Below are 20,005 nucleotides of genomic sequence, written 5' to 3' on the forward strand. Positions count from 1 at the left end.
AATATCGTGTCGGACCTCATTTCTCCCTGCGTAGTGTAGAATCTCGACTTGGAATGGACTCAACAAGCCTTTGGAAGTCCCCTACAGAAATATTACTCCACACTGCCCCTATAGCCGTCCAATATTGCGGAATTGTTACCAGTGAAGGATTTTGTGCACGAACTGACTTCTCGGTTATGTCCCATGAACGTTCGATGGAATTTACTCCGGGCCATCCGGCTGCACAAATTATTCGCTCGAATTATCCAGAATGTTCTTCAAGCCAATTGCTAACATCTGTGGCCTAGTGACATGGCACATTGTCGTGTGAACATGAAGTTCATGAATGGTTACAAATGGTCTCCAGGTAGCCGAACATAATCATTTCCAGTCAGTGATCAGTTCAGTTGGACCAGAGGACCCAGGACACACAGCCCACATCATTATGGAGTCACCACCAGCTTACACGGTACCTTTTTGACAACTTGAGTCCATTGATTCGTGGGGTCTTACCATCAGCTCTTAGGAACTGAAATCGGGACTCGTCTGACCAGGTCTCGGTTTTCCAGTCGACTAAGGCCCAACCGATATGGTCACCAGCCCAAGAGAGGTGCTGTAAGTGATGTGCTTTTAGCAAAGGCACTCGCGTCGGTCATATGCTGCCATAGCCCATTAACGTCAAATTTTGTCCAAACAGATACGTTCGTTATACGTCCCACATTGATTTCTGCAGTTATTTCACGCAGTGGTGCTTGTGTGTCAGCACTAACAACTCTACCCAAACGCCGTTGCTCTCGTTCGTTAAATGAAGGCCGTTCCGCGTTCAAAGTCTGTTAATTCTCGTTATGCGCCAATAATCACGTCGTAAACGTTTTATACGAATAACCTGAGTACAAATGACAGCTCCACCAGTGCACTGCCTTTTGATATCTTGTGTACGCGATACTGTCGCCATCTGGATAAGTCAATATCGCTATCCAACGACTGTAGTCACCAAAGTGCATTGCACAGTGTAATGTACAACCTTCAATGTAGTCCATAGACGGTCAGTAATATCGCACAATACGGAATATTGCGCAATACTACTGACAGCCTAGATACCACTTTAAAGAACTAAAATTAAACATTGTCATAAAATATTTTTCGAATAATCTGTTATTAGTACATATATGATCGATATGGTTTACTGATTCATTTAACTAATTGAAAAGGCCAGTTTTCTACTCTTACACATTATCGTCCATCTCTACTGCTGTAAATCGTCTAGAAAAGAGTTCAGAACGCCGTTCTGCAGTACGTTTTGGTTTCCTCAAGGTTTCCTTAAACCAATTTGGACGCTTGCTGGGATCGTTTGATTGAAAAGATCGCGGCCTATTTCACACCCAATTATTGCACAATACAGCTAGTCTTTGGTGTTTTACTGATCTGTAAGTTAAAGCATTAGTCTTTCATACTTTTTATTCCTAAAGAGGGGGTGCCACTTTAACCGTAGTCCATGCGAGTGACATAAATTAATATCTATTCCCTGCGTCATACATTTTGGCCCTTTTAACTCACTCGCAGATACCCAAAATAATCGTCACGTAGAAACCGCATGCCATTGGTGGACTCAAACCCACAAGTTACGTCTTCATCTGGGAGCAGTCTGAAAATTATAACAGCGACGCATGCCTCCCTGACTTCTGCTTGATACGTGGTGATACCGTTTTAATGACCATCTTAAGAAATCAAACTGCAGCCATGGAACTTAGTTACGGTATTATTCATTTTCAGTATATTCACCTTCAATGCGAGACAATTTTCTCAACGGCAAGTGGTTTGGTGGAGATACTGATCGCAGAAGTCTCCTGCAGCGCGGCTACCGCCTTAACACAGTTCTCGCGACTTCCCCCGTCGGAGTTTCGAGTCCTCCCTCGGACATGGGTGAGTGTGTTGTCCTTAGGGTACGTTAGTTTAAATTAGATAAAGTAGTGGGTAAGCCTAGGGACCGATAGCCTCAGCAGTTTGGTCCCATAGGAACTTACCACTGATTGACAGAAGTGTCCAAATTCAAATGGCTCTGAGCACTATGGGACTCAACTGCTGAGGTCATTAGTCCCCTAGAACTTAGAACTAGTTAAACCTAACTAACCTAAGGACATCACAAACATCCATGCCCGAGGCAGGATTCGAACCTGCGACCGTAGAGGTCTTGCGGTTCCAGACTGCAGCGCCTTTAACCGCACGGCCACTTCAGCCGGCTAGAAGTGTCCAGTTTCCCTATTTAGGAAACATTCTACCTCGACGATAACCTACTCGTAGTTCTGAAAATGTCTGCCACGCAATGGTTTCTTCTTCCGACGAAAACTGAAGAATTCACTGAACGATGCGTCAGGAGGATACTGAGTGGGGGACAGCTTCCCGCAAAGCTTCGTCTTGGCATCCTCGCGTAACCTCGCCCGGAGATTTAGTAAAGTACTCGAGCGACGGTTTGCCCTTGCGAGCTTAATTGCGAGGTTAGCACAGGAAAGGAATTCGTGGCGGGCCGCATCAAACCAGTCAGTAGACTGATGACCAAAAAAAAAAAGAAAAAAAAGAGCTTAATTGTTAGCACCACACCATGAATGTCCCAAAATATCCTCAGCATGCCTTTGCCCAGTGATGGATTGGTTTTTGGCATTTTGACGGTGGTGAATTTATATGTTCCCACTGTTTCCTTTGCCGCTTCGTCTCGACGTCGTTGTGATGCACCCGGCACTCGTTCATGGTGATTAGACAGATAAAGAATTTATCTGAATTGACCTGACATAGTTCATCACTTTCACTGGCTCGGTTCTGCGGTCTTTCTGGGGGAGTGTGAGTAGTCGCTGAACCCAGTGTCATGTTCCAAATGTCATGCAAGCAGTGGCGGCCGGTGACCATGTGCTACAGCACTATTTGTTACACAGCACACTGTAAATGCCACACTAAAATAATGCCATTTCTCTTCGAAAGCGAGCCGGGAATTGCATTACATTACACCACTTCTCTTAGAATATTTACTGGCATACAAGTAAAAGGAACGGAAACATGTTTTGTAGCGCTCTCTCTGTGGTAACTATAAACCAATATCGAGTGCTGAAATGATGGTCAGCTGTGCTACGGTCACCTAACAGAGGGGACACAGCTATCTGCTTTCGACTATTCATGCCTGATGTGACGTTATCCCTGCCTTCACTTAGGGTGCTACGTTGCTCACAATACAATGTCATCATTAAAGCAATACGACGAATTCTGTAGATGGTCTCTTAAAGAGACCGTTTTCCAGCAGATCATTGGAGGATTATGTGAGTTAATGAGTTAAGTAGACCCCATCCCTCGATCTGGCTCAAACTATGATTAGGTTGATGTCCCTCTCAAGTTCCTAGAATATTTCACAGTAGTGGGCCATAAGAAAAGGTAAAACGCTCTCTAAGGCTTTAGAAGTAGACAATAAGGGATTTTTGACCATGATGCTGTGGCAAAGTGGTGAAGCGCAGCGAATGGAAATTCAGTGGCTCAGTTCGATTCTTCTTGCTATAATTTTTGAATTTTATTTTATTCCCTAAGACGTTTAATTATTAGTTGTAAAATTTAAATATATTTAAATAGTGCAGTCAATATACATAAAATTCATTCAATTTAGTTAGGATTACTACTTTTGTAAGTCAAAAGGCTGTGGGTAGTGGTAAAAAAAGCGAGTCTACGAGGAAATTTCGTGTGGAAGCGCTTTAAAATAGTGGGAACTGCAGGTGTGATGTTCACAGTGCAGTTATTGGCTTTCCATGTGCGTTACTTGGAAAAAGTAATGCATGGGATTCATGGGGAGTAAAAGATGTAGGATATATTAATTCATCAGTAAAAGAGCGCAGCGGAAATCGTAAACTTATAAACAAGATACTCGATATTAGTACATTAGGTAAAACTAATATCACAACAATATTAAGTCGCACCTATCATGACTACATAGTGAGACACAATCTGTTCATTTTTGCAATATTGTAGCACACTGGTAAAATTTTGAATGCGGTGCCATTGCGTCTAAGATGTTGAAAACGGGACCGTGCCTGATTTTCCCTTATATCCCTCTCGTCTCGAGTGTGATACGCCTATCATTTAAGAACCAGGGCCCCTTGGTTCTACACTAGTCTGCCACTTCACTCTTGAATTCAATCTTGTTTGACCACAATGAAGCATCTGCGCTACCTAACCACTGTATCACATGATGGTGCAATAATGTCGTACATTTCCACCAACTCAGCATGGAGTGTTGAGGTGTTGTTCGCCTTCAAATTGAAAAAACTCAGTTCGCGCGGTACTTTAACTTATCAGTGGGTTGCACGAGTTTCATGGGGCGATCAGAAAATGTCCGTTTGAGGGCGTTACTGCAGCGTATAGGCAAGGTAGCTGCTAAGCGGGACAGCCTCCCGGGATTCTGTTAATGAGCTCAGAGTTAGTGGAGGCAGACACCCCTGTTCTACCAATAAAACGCAACACATAAAGAACGGTTTGAAGTGCAGCAAAACATTAAATATCTGGCAACAAAGGTACTTACAATTCTGTACCACAATCGTCTCATCTCTTTATGAGCCATTTGGTTTCGTTTACTTGCTACCATTTCTGGCAAGACTAGAATCTTTAGAGGGATCGGATGTCTGCAGTAATAATATAAGTTTGAATCAGCTGCGTTGTAGTACTGAATAAGTGTAGATGTCGTTTTTGTGTTAACGAACATCGTGTCAGATTAATTCTTGACAGATACGAACTACACAATTCAGAAATTAAGAAGTTATTTACAGCAGTTTGAATTATTCACTTCATAGTAACTGTTAAGAAGACTACACATTGTAAAGTTTTGCAACTTCTTTACTGAGAATGACATTCATTAACAAAAGTAACACTTTTTTTATTGTCTGTCTGTTCGTTGTCTTCTAGGAGAGACCTCAGACTCAACGAATGGAGGGCGTGTTCGGATAGTTTGAAGGCAGAATTCAGTGTTTGTTACGGAGACATCTTATACTTACTATTGGCTGTTAAAAAATTCACGCAGTTCAAATAAAAACGACGAAACAGTGAATCATCCGACGCTAGTAACGTATAAGAGCTCGTGATGTTACCGCGCGCCAAGAAAGATGTTCTAACTACTGTTCTTACGCAGCTGTTGCACTGCCACTCTGTTTTTATGTTGAGGCACTTAACTGAAACAAAGACCAGTAATTACTTTTGTTTATGCAGCAAGCAACATGAGCTGCCACCTCCTCTCTAGCCACACACAGCACGAGGGTCGGCTTAGGCAGGCTGTCTGGAGCGCGCTGCCGACAGCTGGTAAGTGTCGGCGTAGCGCAGATGGCTGCTGGGTTACGAGTACTGTAAAAACTGCCTTCATTAGGAAGTGACAAGCGGCTGCCGCAATTAATCGGTTAAACGATACGCCTTCACAGGCGGCTCGCCGAAATATTCTTAGAGAAGCGCGGTGGCCCAACGTACAATAGGCGTGATTGTTTCAAATGACTTGAAATTACTTGGCCATTTCATCTCGCCGCGTCCTCATAACTGATACGTAGACGTATTAAATTAGGACAACTATGACAGTTGCATAAAAATAAGTTGGTATAGTAACATATTTGGTTATGAAGTAACTTTGTACAAAGCGTTTCATGGATTAAAGACTTACTTATTATTATTATTATTACTTCTCACTTCTTCTTATTATAAAGAGCACACATTATGTACTTTGTTTCCCTTTAATGCTAAAAATAGTGGAACTATATGGCTTTTCCGACGTCAAGGTAACAGCTCTAGATAGGATTTCACAGCGACGGGAGAGGTGTCGGCAGTGTCAGTTTCAACGAAACCATAGTAGTATAATTCTTAAATAATTCATGGATGTATCGAGAAATATAAATCAGAATGGTCCACTGGTGATATCCACCCCACTCTCCTCGAATACAAGCAGGGTATCTTAATAAGTACATTCCTTTGTTGTGTTGTCTGATGTGCATTTTAGAGATGGTATCAATATTTTTTATAGTTAGCTCGAAAATTACGAACAGTAAAAAAGTAAACCGACGGTTATATAATAATATCGCAACTTCCTACTGCAATTGGAGCTACGTACCTATACTGCAAGAACAAACAGTAGCAACACCCTCAAGAAAAAGGCTGTTTTAATGGCAAGTGATGTGGCAGGCAGTTCATCGTTGCAGGAGTATATGATAAGAAATTCACACGAAATGAAACATACGTGTCACAGTAAAGGATGTCCAAACAGTCCCGTCAGTTCACTGTATAGCCCCCTCTGGCGACAATGCAGGCGTGTATTCTTATATGCAAAGGATCATAAAGATGCCGAATGGCATCTTGCGACTGATTTTCCCAAGCGTCTTGCGCGTTTTGTTGCAGTCCGGCAAAGGTTCTTGCACGCTCTAGAGAACGAGGACGTTCTCCCTTCATCATACCCCACGCGTCTTCAGTTGGCGAGACCCGTTACAAATATCTGAAACATACTCACGTTCTCGTCGGTGGGGTATGGCTGTATCCTAGAATGAATATAGTAAACACTCTTCACCTTTAAACTCAGCCCGCAGAGTAAAATAAGAGGGTGCATAAACAGCCTGCAGAGTCAAATAAGAGGGTGCACAGAGAGGCCTCCTCAACGTCATCTCATCGGCGATGACTGTGACCAATGAGTCCTTAGTAATACAACTATTCAGTACATACTCAAATACCGCTGAACAAATTCCTTGGAGGTGTTGTATTTTTTTATCATTGGGAGGAGCTGATACACAAACAGTAACAGTACTTCACGCAATCAGTTCGCTCCATTGCCGGCCGGAGTGGCCGAGCGGCTCTAGGCGCTACAGTCTGGAACGGCGCGACCGCTACGGTCGCAGGTTCGAATCCTGCCTTGGGCATGGATGTGTGTGATGTCCTTAGGTTAGTTAGATTTACGTAGTTCTAAGTTCTTAGGGACTGATTTCCTCACCAGTTAAGTCCCATAGTGCTCAGAGCCATTTAAACGAGTTCGCTCAACTGGGAAAGAAAACAGCGTTATGATTGAGAGAATGAGGTTATATGCAAAGTGTAGTAGGAAAAGTACGTGTTACTGGGTAGTTTAAGATTGGCACTTCTCTACATTAAAGGCAGTAAGAGCACAAATCCGTCATGCTAGTAGACAAAGAACTAGGTTCGGGTTACTGGGTAGCTTAAGATTGACACTTCTCTAAAACAAAAAAAAAATGCAATAAGAGGACAAATCGGTTCTGCTGACAGACTAAGACCTATACTGAATTACGAGTATATGTGGATGTAGATCTAGAGAGGTGCCTGAGAAAATTAGCTAAGTATAGTGTCGTTAAGTCAGGTGGTATTAATTAACGAATATAAAAAGCGGGAAACATACATAATTGTGTATGAGTACAAAATAAAGAGATAAAGTTCATAGGTGATAAAGATTTAAGTTAAGATTTATGGAAGAAAGACATCATTTTCACCAGCTATTTGATTAATTTAGTATCTTATGTAGCGTTACTGACCAGTTTCTGGCTTTGTTCATAGTGCAGTGTACAAGTGGCTGCAGACGCATTCTCCTAGCAAATATATATTAAGAGTTACATGAACTGTAAACACGTAAACGCATGTGGTAGGACTGCAAGCAGCTACACGTGTGTGGTTTCTGCCTGTTTATTCTGTGTTATATCCTTTGATGACTGTGCAAATACGTACGGCTTGTAACATTAGATATACATGTACTTCCCAGTCGTGCAACTGAACACGATCTAAGCCAGAAACTGACAAGTAATGCTAATTCAATTACTAATTAACCCAACAGCCTTTTGGAAATAATGACTTCCTTACAAGTTATAGATGCAGTGGTGTTTACCAAAATAAATGAAATATCCTCGAAATTTTGCATAGTGTTATTTATTATGTATTAAAATTTACAAAAAGATCGCTAATTATCAATAATGTTTGTAAATTAAAAATTTGTGCTATACTTGCAAATCAAATGCACGTTATTAGCAATTGCTACCGCTACTTTGAATTTTGACTCTGGGAATGTATTCACGTATTACTTTTCGCTACAGTGGCCTATCAGAAGTGCATCTAAAGAATTTTCTCCACCCAGGGACTGGATGTTGTGCTGTCATCATCATCCTATCATCCTCATCGACTGCAGGTTGCCGAAGTGGCGTCAAATTGAAAGACCGGAATCCGGCGAACGGTCTGCCCGAAGGGGGGCCCTAGCCATACGATTAAATAAATTACATCGAAATCAAACATTATTTGAAAAACTTGATAGGTGCTTTCTTGGTACCATAAATAACTTTTCAATTCAATTAAATACGGAAAAGGAAGTGCTGCTAAAACGAAAGTTATCTCAAAATTATTACTGTCAGAGACACAGTTGATCTAATCAGAATCAATGTAAGTAATGGAATTCCTTCATATAAATATATTCAGTAACATGGAAATTGCTTAGTGATTCTTTTTCATTGAAGTGAGTAAGGTGGAATAAGAATGACATCCAAGAACTCGTTAATGAAACTGTAGAAACTTTCCTGAAAACTACGTGATCGTGCCCAACGTATTATTTTCAGGTTGCTGACAAATCACAGAACAGTTTGTATGGTCAGCAGTACAGTATTCTGTGGGTTTAAAATACCAATACGTTATAAGTTCAGAGAACGTATAGGCGTAGGAACATAGTACCTTGTGAAAGCACTGTATTTATTGTCCTTCGCGATCTGTGAGTTGTTTTTACTTTTGTTTTGTGTTCATGTATACTACACAGCGATAAAAATGTATATCTTTTTAACAATCTGCAGTGTTCTTTTTGCTGGAAACTATTCGAAATGAAGTGTAAGGCAGAGAAATAGCAACATACAAGAAAAGAAAGTTTCTTTAATCTACTGGTCCTCCTCGAAAGGCAAGTGTAAGTTCCCGAGATGCGTCGAATGACAAAATAAAAGTAACTGTCACAGACAATTGTTTTCAAATTTCTTTCATATCACAAACAGTCACAGTTTACAAATCGAGGTCCAGATTGGGTAACGTAAGGCACTATACCAGTGCTTCATAGAGCAAACAAGGTATCTGACAACGCGGTGTCTCAAGAACTTTGGGAATTACAGAGGAGAAAGTGATTATCCAAATTCTAACCACAATATATCAGGATGCTGCATGAAAACAAGGTGAAATAGTAAGATAGGCGATATGTACACGATCCAGTTACATTAATGTGACCACAGCCTACGTTCAATAACCACTCACAGACGGCGGGTGGCACCACTACCAGTGGAGGGAATGTGAAGTATGTCCAAACGACGCGGTAAACGGTGCAATCGTTCTCGTAATGAGGAAATGGAGCGATTTATCTGACATCCAAAAAGGCATGATCATTGGCTTTCAAGCCAAGTGTGGAAGCACTTTCGAAACGGCTAAGTTTGTAAACTTCTGATGCGCTGCCGTGGTTAAAGTACATATCGTACTTGGGAAAATGGCCCTACCCAAAACCAGCGGCCAGAAAAATGCGTTGCGGCACAGGCCACTGATGACAGAGGTCAACGACGGCTGAAGTGATGTGTATTGGCGAACAGATGTGCAACTGTTGAGCAACTGACCACCCAAATGGACCAAGAAACTACCAGCAGTGTCTCCTCAACGACCGTTCAGCGCACGTTGCTGCCTACCGGCATCTGCTGCAGGCGCCTGGTTCATACACCGATGATGACCGCCGTTCATCGACAACGAGGGCTGGAAATTACAACCCAGTACCAAAACTGTAAGTCCAATGAGTGGTGATAGGTGGCTATTCAGATGAATCACGTTTTAGGCTCCATCGGACAGAAACAAAACACGCTGCAACAATCATCAGAAGGGTCTAGACCAGAGGAGGGACGTTTGGCCTGCAAAATGTTTTCATGGCATTCCCTGAGCGACCTCGTCATTGTGGAAGGCACAATCAGTCAACACAAGTATGCTTCTATTCTTAGGGACCATGTCCACACCAATAAGCGTTTTATTTTTCCTCGGCACGGTGGCCTTTCCCAGCTGGGCAATGCAACGTGTCACACAGTCCACAATGTCGTGCGCGGTTCGAAGGGCACCAGCATGAGTTTACCGTACTCTCATGGCCACCAACCTAAAAGGATTTAAACACAATCGAGAATATGTAGGACCACCTCGATCAGGCTGTTCGTGCAGTGGATCCTCAACCAAGAAACCTAGTGCAGCCGGTCACGGCATTAGAGTCGGTATTGCTCCATATACCTGTCAGTACCTTCTAGAACCTCATTGACTCTCTTCCTGCAAGTCTAGAGCAGCAAAAGGTTTTTGACAGGCTTTTGACAGTGGCCACATTAAAGAGACTGGACTATGTATAAGAAGCTATGACTATATGTAAGGTATTGAGTGTCTTCATTTCTGTCGAGTTTATAGGGAAAGAACAGAGCATCCATGGTTAGAAGGAAGTCTGCTATCGGCATCGAAGGCAGAATTAAGAATAGTTAAAGGATATTGTTGATTACGTCATGTCATCAAATGAATTTGAGGAAGATACCACACAGATTGTTGAAAAAGTAAGGATATGAAGTGGAAAATTGGAAAGACCATCCAGTAACATTATGATTCATGGAGAATTTATAGAGCAGACGTTATTACGGTTAATGATAAATACTAAAGCACTTAGAGATGAAATAAGTTTAAAACAGCAGTACAGTGTTTTTTTGTGTCAGTATATTCAGCCACAATATTTCTAATGTGCTGTGATTTTTTCCTGCATCTCCACCTGGATGTAGCTCGTGAACAAGACAGAAAAAAAGGAATCTGAAATGTGATACGAAATGTTCAACGAAGGTCTGGGAGAGGGAGAGTATCTCATACGTAAATATATGATTAATTTGCGAGAACAATAATGCAATTAACCGTAATACGCATACCCTAGGTCCAGTGGATCCGGACAGAGTTTTAACTATTAATTGCCGTATGTAAAACTTAAGATTGATCCCCCATTCATCACGTATGCTCGCTTGGAACACTCAATAATGCATTAAGGGTACTATTAGAAATCTGTATCTAGTTTTAAGTGTCACTTAGTATTTCTTCTTTTTGCCACATATTTACATAAGCTGGGTCCCGTAGATCCTGTGGTTTATGTTGTAGTATCATTAATTTAGAATGGAATGTAATCAAATAGTTTTTGTTGGAATTCGTATATTATTGCCTCACATACACATTGCTGTGATTGCGGAAAGTGCTTTGTGCTTGCAAGTGCTTTGTGCTTGAAAGTGCTTGCAACTTACAACTCTGTTCATATATCGGATTGTGTATTCCTGTATTGCGTAAGAGAATGAAATATGGCAGTAGATGGTTACGAGTGTGTAAAACAGTATACAAATGTTTTAGGAGTTCGCTGTGGCCGTGCGGTTCTAGGCGCTACAGTCTGGAGCCGAGCGACCGCTACGGTCGCAGGTTCGAATCCTGCCTCGGGCATGGATGTGTGTGATGTCCTTAGGTTAGTTAGGTTTAATTAGTTGTAAGTTCTAGGGGACTGGTAACCTCAGATGTTAAGTCCCATAGAGCTTAGAGCCATTTGAACCACTATTTTTTTTTTTTTTTTTTTTTTTTGTTGTTGTTACACTGGCGTTACGGTGTGGGGACGTGTATGACTTCAGGTCACAGCTGTTAGTGACTGAGTGAACACTGACGGCACACCAGTATGTAACGGATATTCTGCGTTCTCATATATTACCTCTCATGTGACGACTGGAGCCTTTGATCTCACTTAGATATGATTAGTTCATATTGGAAACGTATGACACACTGTGAACGAACCAGTGTAATTGCTTTGTAAATTTAAAACTCACTAATTTATATAGAGTTCTGACAAACAGCTGACTAATCGGGAAATGTCTATTAGCCCGATCATAATGAACATCATTTTCACCTTTGATGTAGCCCTTGCGCGTGTTCAAACGAGTCACCGAACACCAGAGAGATAAAGCAAAACCACAGGCCCTCTATGTGTGGTCAGTCGCGAAGACATCAGGGTCTCATAAATTTCCACAGCAGTAACTTGACCTCTCCGATAGCCTAGAAATGGACCTCGAGAAGAAACCCAAGTTTATGGACCATGACGAATGCAGGTGAGGCACAGCTGTCAAACTCCAGGCTGTTGACGAGCTATTGAAATTGTTAATTGAAACGTAATTAAGATATCGGCAAACAGTATCGGACATGACTCATTGTTAGCATAAAATCAAACAGTTACGTAAGAATTTGTCAGAAATCTATAAACTTCCCTCTCCCATTTCATATTCCTAACAAAGAGAATACACTGGCGAGATCTTGTTGTACCCGGCCAAATCGTCTAGCTATAGGGGTACATACAGACTAGTATTGAAAACAAAATCGTAGTACAACACAATGTATTTCTCACGTGTAAATAGGATGGTCATGTGAAAATCCCATACATAAAAAAATGCTATAGATTTTTAAGACTGTGTCATTTTTCCGAAATCCTCATCGCTTCTCAGATCTTGCACCGAAGACAATACACCGCCTGACAAATGAGACTTGAAACACCCAGAAGGGGAGGCAGAACAGGAATGAAACACCATGGGTTGCAAGGATACGGGATGTTATTTCAGTGATGAGAGAGAAGAGTCAAATTTACAAAGAACTTGGTGCTATGAGCCCAGTTATCAATTCGACGGTGCATCCCTTCTGGCCTGAATGCAAGCAGTAATGCGGTTGGCAAGAGTGTCATAAAGCCGTCGTTTCCTCTCCTGAGGCAATCTGGCTCACAACGTTTGTATCTGGATCTTGATATCATGGGTACTGGCATTGGGATGAAGTTATCGTCTGAGTTCGTCTTCCACATGTTCTATGGATGACAGATCTCGGGGTGCTGCTGGCCACGGGAACTCCTCAACATCATGCAGGCAGTCCATGGAGACACGTTCCACCTCACCAAGATACTGTCACGTGGCAAGTAACACTCGTAGACACAGGATTTCCGTAATGGGCCATTGTGCCGTCAGAGTTCCCTCAGTCATTAGAAGCCGTGACCTGAAGGCATACCCGATGGCTTCCTTCAACATGGCGCCAGGTGTAACACCGCTAAGTCTCTCTAAATTGTGGGAGACTGTAACTTATCGCAGTCGATGGTCATACAGTGTTGTGCAGAACCGTGATTCATTACTGCAAACAACGCAACACCATTCATTACCAGTCCACGCATCCCGGTTGCGGCACCACTCCAAACAGAGCTGTTTGTGAAACTTCCTGGCAGATTAAAACTGTGTGCCCGACCGAGACTCGAACTCGGGACCTTTGCCTTTCGCGGGCAAGTGCTCTACCAACTGAGCTACCGAAGCACGACTCACGCCCGGTACTCACAGCTTTACTTCTGCCAGTACCTCGTCTCCTACCTTCCAAACTTTACAGAAGCTCTCCTGCCGGGCGTGAGTCGTGCTTCGGTAGCTCAGTTGGTAGAGCACTTGCCCGCGAAAGGCAAAGGTCCCGAGTTCGAGTCTCGGTCGGGCATACAGTTTTAATCTGCCAGGAAGTTTCATATCAGCGCACACTCCGCTACAGAGTGAAAATCTCATTCTGGAAACATCCCCCAGGCTGTGGCTAAGCCATGTCTCCGCAATATCCTTTCTTTCAGGAGTGCTAGTTCTGCTAGGTTCGCAGGAGAGCTTCTGTAAAGTTTGGCAGAAGTAAAGCTGTGAGTACCGGGCGTGAGTCGTGCTTCGGTAGCTCAGTTGGTAGAGCACTTGCCCGCGAAAGGCAAAGGTCCCGAGTTCGAGTCTTGGTCGGGCACACAGTTTTAATCTGCCAGGAAGTTTCATATCAGCGCACACTCCGCTGCAGAGTGAAAATCTCATTCTGGAGAGCTGTTTGTGTTGCGGTGTTAATGGCAGCCTATGAATGGGCTGTTGCTAGTCTCTGACCGGTGGTGCGAGGTGACGCAAAGTGTTACCAGGAGTCCATTACCTGTTCTCGGTTGGCGGGTGTAGCTGTAAAGTTGTTATGATGTGCTTTGCGCACAACACAGCAGCTCTTCCTTGTGGCGGTGTAACGTGATAGACCGCAAACTTGACTACGAGTATGCCTGTCCCACGTTCCCATACACTCCAACGTAAGACCACTGTCACATCCGTACGGCTCACAAATCGACTAGTTTTCCAACTGGAGGGCTCCAATGAGGTTCCTTTCATACTCTGTCAGGTGCCGATAAAGGTGTATTTCACAAGAGTACTGGACTCGCATTCGGGAGGACGACGGTTCAATCCCGTCTCCGGCCATCCTCATTTAGGTTTTCCGTGATTTCCCTAAATCGTTTCAGGCACATGCCGGGTTGGTTCCTTTGAAAGGGCACGGCCGATTTCCTTCCCAATCCTTCCCTAACGCGAGCTTGCGCTCCGTCTCTAATGACCTCGTTGTCGACGGGACGTTAAACACTAACCACCACCACCACCATCACAAGAGTACACGGCGGATATGCGTCGTTCACAGTGATCACTTACATATGAGGGTTGGAACTTTAATTGTGGCAACTATTTATTTACTGCTCGTACAAAATAGATACGTGTTTCAAAGTTTTACTGACGTTCAAAGTAGTCACCAGCATTGCGTATAACCCGTTGCCAGCGATGTGGAAGTCGTAGGATACCCTTAGCAGTGCCAGTTGTGTTGACAGTTCGAGGGGTACGGTCTATTAACCGACGAAGTTGTAGCAGCTCTGAAGCGAATGACGTGAAGTGTTTCCTTCAGTTTAAAGAAATCCAGTTGAACTAACGAGGGCTTAAGGGGGGTAGGAGGTCAAACGGACCGACTTGGAGCAGGAGAGGCACCACACGACATTTTAATTTCCACTGTCTATACTTTTACAAATAAATTCATAAAACTTTGTGAACACGACCAGGAAGGATTCAGGATTCAAACTCATAGCAATGTAAGTTCAAAAGTATAACAAAATAAATTCTTTTACGTGTGAAAGTTCATCATTTTTTCACTTACTATTGGCTGCATTTGTTGCTATAGGTACACTTTTCTTCACAAGTAAGAGAGATTCTTCGATGAATTTTGCATAGCATACAAACCATACTTACAGGTGTATGAAACTCTAGAAACTATTTAATTAACGAAAAAATGAATGAGCTGTTAGATTTTAAACTTCATGTTTAGAAAAAACTCAATTTTTATGGTTAATTATCTCAATTTTTAGCACAGTTTTTAATATATTTGGGAAATTCTAGAGTTTCATACACCTGTAAGTACGGTTTGTATGCTGTGCAAAATTCATCGAAGAATCCCCCTTACTTATGAAGAAAAGTGTACCTATAACAACGAATGCAGCCAACAGTAAGTGAAAAAAATGATGACATTTCACTTGTAGAAAAAATATACTTTGTTGTATTTTTGAACTTCCACTGCTATGAGCGTGAATCCTGAACCCTTCCTGGTCATGCTGACAAAGTTTTATGAATTTATTTGTAAAAGTATAGACAGTGGAAATTAAAATCCTGCTCCAAGTCGGCCAGTTTGACGTCCTACCCCCCTTAAGTCAGGGGAGTGCAGTACGTGGTATGTCACTTATCAGCCTCATCAGTATAAAAAAAAAAAAAAAAAGAAAAACTGCGGGACCTGACCATCATTTTGCAGGTCAATGCTCAAGCACGTAAAGTGCAAGCTGGAACCGCGAGACCGCTACGGTCGCAGGTTCGAATCCTGCCTCGGGCATGGATGTGTGTGATGTCATTAGGTTAGTTAGGTTTAACTAGTTCTAAGTTATAGGGGACTAATGACCTCAGAAGTTGAGTCCCATAGTGCTCAGAGCAATTTGAACCATTTTTTTTGTTACTGAATTTTTTGACTGATAGGGCTGCTAAGTGCTATACCACGTACTGACCTCCCCTGACTTAAGCCCTCGTGAGTTCAACTCGATTTCTAAACTGAAGGAAACACTTCACGGCATTCGCTTCAGAACTGCTACTAATTCGTTGGGCAATAGACCCCGCCGCTCGAGCTTTCAACACAACTGGCACTGCCAAGGGTATCCTACGACTTCCACATCGCTGGCAACGGGTTATACACAATGCTGGTGACTACTTTGAACGTTAGTAAAACTTTGAAACATGTATCTATTTTGTACGAGCAGTAAGTAAATAGTTGCCACTATTAAAGTTCCAACACTTGTATGACGCTTTTCACGCCCCTTATATACTCTTCCAGGTGTGGTAACAATGCTAAACATGAACAACACTATCGCACTAATGCACACCAGTGATGTGTACATTGGCGAAGTTACATTGATATCGGACCATTTCTTCTAGGTCATTCACTTGTTTTTTTTTTTTTTTGTAAGGCAATGTGTATTGTCTATTATCTAAAAAAAATGGCTCTGAGCACTATGGGACTTAACAGCTGTGGTCATCAGTCCCCTAGAACTCAGAACTACTTAAACCTAGCTAACCTAAGGACATCACACACATCCATGCCCGAGGCAGGATTCGAACCTGCGACCGTAGCAGTCGCGCGGTTCCGGACTGCGCGCCTAGAACCGCGAGACCACCGCGGCCGGCTGTCTATTATCTAATAGCGGCTCACATGTGCACCCCAAATTCTGTCTGCTCACTATCCGTACTTGACTAACACTGATCTTCCCAGTAGCACCTCTACTTTTCTACTCCACAACAAGCAGAACACTAATGATTTTCTGTTGGCCACCCCCACAAGAAGTTAGTAAGCTATTTTGTAGGAGTGTAGCAATGTTAAGTTAAACGTAACTACTATTTTTTCATTACAAAACTATAAAAAGGGGTAAGCATTATCTCAAATGCTATAACTGACAGAATGAGGAAGGAAAAATTGTTTACAGAAAAGAAAGTATGTTACAAAGATATTCAATTACGAATTCTTTTATCCAGAAGATACCTTTAAGCTAACTGTAAAATTTAATCTTCGTAAAACACATTTCAATGAACAAACTCTGTTTATTTCAGTATTTTCCAATCTGCAACTTTGTCCTGGATGAGTACTTGCCTTTGTTTTCTAGTCATTTTTTGCTACGAATTCAGAGCCGACGCTGTTTAGCCGAATGAAGGGACTCTATATGCTCTACTTAGGCTACTCACAAAATTGCAAACATTAAGGTGAGCCGCTTCATACAAAGAGTTAAAAGGAGAATGAAAACTTTCGCATCAATTTGCATTCGCCAACGTGCAAAGGACTCATTCGCCTAAATATATGTACGCGCTCTCCTACCTGAAGGGCATCTTGTAAAATTAATGTAAGTGTATAAGTGGACCCACCTTCGACAATTTCTGAATTGTGGAGTTTGTGCTCGAGCCTACCTCCACCACGCATGATCTATAACCACTAGGACGACAGAGTAAGAGAAATTATGGCATCCACGGGCCCGTAACGACAGTCACTTTCCCCACGCACCATCTGTGATAGGAATATGAATTTGAATGGTGGGTGCACGGAGTTATGGTACTGATGCAAAATGTACCTCTCGTCTAATGATGTACGCTGACGTACGTCACGTTAAATTGTAAGGAACCTTATCCCAGATAGAAAGAAAACAGAAGCATACCACTTCCTGAATGATTACGTATTATAAAGGACTGTGGTTTTCATGCAACCAACGGGTTGATGACGGATTTAGTTAGGACACTGTAGCCCGTCTGTTATTTGCTCCAATATACATGACTCCCTCATAAACAAACTGACGGCAGGAGAGATTGTTTAAAAAAAATGGTTCAAATGGCTCTGAACACTATGGGACGTAACATCTGAGGTCATCAGTTCCCTAGACTTAGAACTACTCATACCTAACTAACCTAAGAACATCACACACATCCATGCCCGAGGCAGGATTCGAACCTGCGACTGGGGCAGCAGCGCGGTTCTGGACTGAAGTGTCTAGAACCGCTCGGCTATAGCGGCCGGGCGGAGAATGTTGTAACATGGAACAATCTTCAGATTCTCGCCCCTGTAATACAGGTATTGTATAATACATTTTCTTACTCCATATTAATATAATAGCAGTCACACTTTTTTCCTGAAATTACAAAAATTACGCTAGAAGGGTCAGGGTTAAAACATATTCCATGGTCGTGCACCTAGGAAATCGACTGAAATTTAAAGCGTTGCAATCGAGACGATCTTGTCAGTACTGTGTGTAATAGTCTATCTGTTACATTATTACTTTACTACACACCAATAATAAGTAAGTGAAATCGATTAAAAAAAGCACTTAGAAGTCATATTATTTTGAAATAGAAGCTATTGCCAGCTAACACAAATTTCCGTTTTAGAGACAGAGAAAACTATTAAGACATTAAAGAAATTCAGTTCATATGCAAATATCACGTGTTCCATGGCAAAGAGATCTTCTTTTCGTGGTATAAGATGGTGCACGATCAACGAAGTGTGACTTAATTCCCCACACGCTACGAAACTAGCTTTAAAAATATGCGGGATTTTACTCGTCATAAAACCTTGTATCTCAAGAGTTAACAGTACCCTCCAAGTAGCTTTAATATATTATACAGGGCTTAAAACCGAGCGAGGTGGCGTAGTGGTAAGCACATTGAACTCGCATTCTGTAGGACGACGGTTCAAATCCGCGTCCAGCCATGCAGATCTAGATTTTACCTGATTTCCCTAAATCGCGCCAGCCGGTGTGACGGAGCGGTTCTAGGCGTTTCAGTCTGGAACCGCGCCACCGCTGTGGTCGCAGGTTCGAATCCTGCCTCGGGCATGGATGTGTGTGATGTCCTTAGTTAGGTTTGAGTAGTTCTAAGTTCTAGGGGACTGATGACCTCAGATGTTAAGTCCCATAGTGCTCAAAGCCATTTGAACCATTTGAACCCTAAATCGCTTCAGGCAAATGCCCGGATGGCTGCTTTGAAAGGGCACGGCCGATATCCATTCCCATCCTTCCTTAATCCGAGCGTTTGCTCTGTCTCTAATGACCTCGTTGTCGACGGGGCGTTAAATAGTAATATCCTCATCCTCCTCCTTCTCCTCCTCCACAGCGCTTAAATACGTAGAACTCGTAATATTTACCAAAGGCTGCATAAAACACAACGCGATGTCTCGCAACAACAAAAAGAGTAGAAAACGGCGGAAACTGTTTATGGAGGCTTCTAGCGCGCGTTCTTTTATGTTATTCTAAAATGAAACACTTGATTTAAACACCGACCGGGAAACATCATGAGTTCCTAGGTACACTTTCATCTAAGCACAACACTCTCCTCTGTAATAAGAAAAATGTTGGGTTACACGGAATTTTAATGTGAGTCGTTCTAAGCACGCGCCACTTGCAGTTGGAGTAAGGACGACGGTGGTGGGTTCAAATGACTTCACTATGCGACTTAACTTCTGAGGTCATCAGTCGCCTAGAACTTAGAACTACTTAAACCTAACTAACCTAAGGACATCACACACATCCATGCCCGAGGCAGGATTCGAACCTGCGACAGTAGCGGTCGCTCGGTTCCAGACTGCAGCGCCTAGAACCGCACGGCCACTCCGGCCGGCCGACGGTGGTGGGGACGGAGGTTTGTGACCCACTGACGAACCTCTCGTGTTATGCTGTACGATACGTTAAATCACAAGTACCACTATCGCAGATTGTAAGAAGTATACCATTTCCAATGTGACTTCGTCTAATAATACCGTGTGGTTTTCATGTAACCGTTGGGTTAGTAACAGATTCGGTTAGGACACTGTAGCCTGCGACGTAGAAAACACTTAGTGGGAAATGCAAGACTGAGCTGATAGGGAGGGAAGCTGGAGTGACGACGAGGCGACAGACGCGATGACGGCGATCGTCTGGCAGGAGCGGGCCGTCTCGTCGCACGCAACTGCGGCATCGCGACAGGCCGGCAGTACATTATAGCTGCGACCGTCGGCCAATTAATTGTCGCCATAAATCGGCGCATATTCCGGAATAACGAGCGGTGCGGCGGAGGAGGCAGCGAGTCACCTGGCGCGGCTGATTAGCGAA

The 20,005-nt window shown here is 42.8% G+C and overlaps 1 non-coding gene across 1 annotated transcript; it reads left to right on the forward strand.

Moving 5' to 3' along the window:
• Window positions 1-13,450: 13,450 nt before the first annotated feature.
• On the forward strand, window positions 13,451-13,525 carry Trnas-cga. Its single transcript has one exon. It is a non-coding gene; the product is annotated as a tRNA-Ser (tRNA).
• Window positions 13,526-20,005: the final 6,480 nt, after the last annotated feature.

Source organism: Schistocerca americana, chromosome X (genome assembly GCF_021461395.2).
Source record: "Schistocerca americana isolate TAMUIC-IGC-003095 chromosome X, iqSchAmer2.1, whole genome shotgun sequence".
Lineage (NCBI taxonomy): Eukaryota > Metazoa > Arthropoda > Insecta > Orthoptera > Acrididae > Schistocerca > Schistocerca americana.